The sequence below is a fragment of the Hipposideros armiger genome, unplaced genomic scaffold, assembly GCF_001890085.2.
Source record: "Hipposideros armiger isolate ML-2016 unplaced genomic scaffold, ASM189008v1 scaffold_385, whole genome shotgun sequence".
Taxonomy (NCBI): Eukaryota; Metazoa; Chordata; class Mammalia; order Chiroptera; family Hipposideridae; genus Hipposideros; species Hipposideros armiger.
The window spans coordinates 1,118,142-1,120,778 of NW_017731735.1; positions in this window are offsets into that span (position 1 = coordinate 1,118,142).

Sequence of the window (2,637 nt, forward strand, 5' to 3'; positions counted from 1 at the left end):
CCAAGCTGCAGGTCCTTCCCAGTCACTAACGGGCTGGGAAGGTGCAGGCAGACTAGACTGAAGGTGGGGAGCTGAGGTCAAAGGGACTGAGGCCACATCTCACTCAATGGGATCTAGGTCAACAGAGGGAGGAACCACCTTCCAAAGGAAGAGGACATTTCCTGTCCCAACAAGAAAGAAGGGATGGCAGCAGATACAGATACAAACAGATAGGTTTGTAGCAGGCTGAGGCTGGCTTCTATTTCACCGTGAAAGAGGTGACTGCAAGTGACTGAGCAGGAGGCTCAGAGAAGGAGGCTTGAAGGTATAAAATCCTACTTGGTCAGAGTAAAAGAGGGAGCTGATTGCTGAGATTCCTGACTTGGGAACACCCAACTGAAGACAATTTTAGAGTGACTGACAACAGTCTGTCCCCTGGAGGGACAGGACAGGTCCTCAGTGGTCCTCTGCTGCTTGGGAGCAAGTGGGGCTGACCCAGGGCGATGAGATAGACAGGACAGACGGGGAAGGTGAGATGAAGGCACTTACAAAAGAGGGATTTAGTGGCGAACCTAGAACCTAAGGCAGACAGGGAGAGATGAAAAGACAGGAAGGGCCAGTGGTTCTTCACTGAGCTTGTAGAACAGCTGCAGTGAGGCGACTTGAGCAAACAAACCATAAGGAAAGGAGATCATATCAGAGAGTGGGATGTTTGATTCAGTTATTTCATAGGTGCTGCAGTTTCTGGTGATGATAAGGCTCTGGGCATGACTCTGGGAGTGGCTTGCTAAGGTGGAAGGGAGAATAATGTTAGAGATAAAAGGGTGAAGGAACAGAGAGGTCAGCATGGATGAATGGAGCAGTCATAAGGATGACACAGCACCTAGGATGGCTGCCCTGCTCAACCCCTTCTTCTCTCCTCATCCTACCTCCCATCTCCCACATTCTTTCTTTCACATCCATCCCTTCCTCATCAACATCCTCTCTCCTTGTCCCTTTCTAATTTCCTATCTCCATGCCCATTCACACCTTCATCCCCATCCTCTCTAACTTCCATCCTTCTGTCTAACCCCACCCTCTCTTATCACCTCCATCCTCTCCTTACCTATTATCTCTCCTTGTCTCCACCTTTTCTCCTCACCCTCATCTTTCTCATCCTCTTCCTCTCATCACAGCTTTATTTCTTCTCCATGCTGTGCACTTGAGAACCACTCTTGCGTGGTGGATTCAAGCCTGTGCTCAGGAGCCTAACTACATGGATTCAAATCCCACATTTACCACTACCCACAATGACTAATTTTGCTGTCAGTTGTAAAATTGGGACAATAATAACATCTATCTTGTAAGTTTTCAGAAAAGATTCCATGAGTCTAAAGTGCTTGAAACAATATCTGGGCACAAAAGAAATGCTCAATAAAATGATTATTCTCATCCTCCATCCTTACCGTCTTGCTCTATCGTCACTTTCATCTCTCCCCTCCATTATCCCTCTACACCTACTTCGTACCTCTTCAAAGAGGCAGAGATGAATCAGACTAGCCCCTGCCCACAGTCTAGCAAGGAAACAAGCACAAAATTAAATGTCAGGAGAGTATAAATGCTACTTCAAAGATGTGAAAGAAATGCTATTGGAAAACAGAGGATATGCAAACTAACTCGGCCTGGGAAGTAGTCTCAACGGGCAGATAACTTCTCAGCTGGATCTTAAAAGATGAGGAGGAATTTGCCAGGCAAAGGCAGAAGAGGGGTATTCCAAAAGAGGAAACACGAGGTGTTTCTTGTGCTTCCTCTGCTAGAAGGTATTAAGTCGTCCTGCAAAGGGTGTGTCTGGTGAGGATGAAACCCCGCCCTGGCGGGGCACGCTCTCCTCAGTATGGCCACAAGGGGACAGCAAAGCATTAGGAGCAGCTGCAGGCCGGGGGCCAGAAAACCTGCAGGGAGTCACAGACCTTGGGTCCATAACGCAAAGCCTGACCAGGGGATTTTGTTCCCAGATGGCCTGGCTCAGCTAGGGGAAATGAAAAAAAGGCTCCCAACACTTGGAGAAAAAGACTAGGTTTGTCTTAGAGATAAAAAGAGCCCCCTAAAGGTTTATACACGTTGATTACAACAGAATAGTTCCCCACTGAGTTAAAGTGTCTGTAGAACGTACACTCTTTACTTTTTACTGAGCCAGACACTGTTCTTGACACTTTACAAATCTTACTCCTCATAACAGCCCTATCAGGCAAGTACAATCATCCCCATCTTGCAAATGGAAACACTGAGGCACTTGTCCAAAGTTACATAGACAGGAAGTGGCAGAGTTGGTTTGGCTCCAGAGTTCAGATGCCTCCTTTGTAATGGGTAGTACCAGCCACAGCTCTGGAATGTAAAAGTATAAAATTCAGCCTCCCTATCCTTGTCAGTCACTAATTAGCTATGTTGCCTTATGTCACTTTACCCCTGATCTGCCCCTTCAAAAGTTAAATAATAGGGTGAGGCTCTGTTCCTTCATCCACAAACTGAAGACTAGGCCCTCTAGGCTGTGGATACAAAAGCAGCCAGGAAGCAGGCTCACCTTGAAGGAGTGTGGGATGTGGAGGGAGGACCACAAAGCCAACAATTATAATAGAAGATGACGAGTGTTCAGTTAGGAGTAGGGCGGAGAGGTTCCCC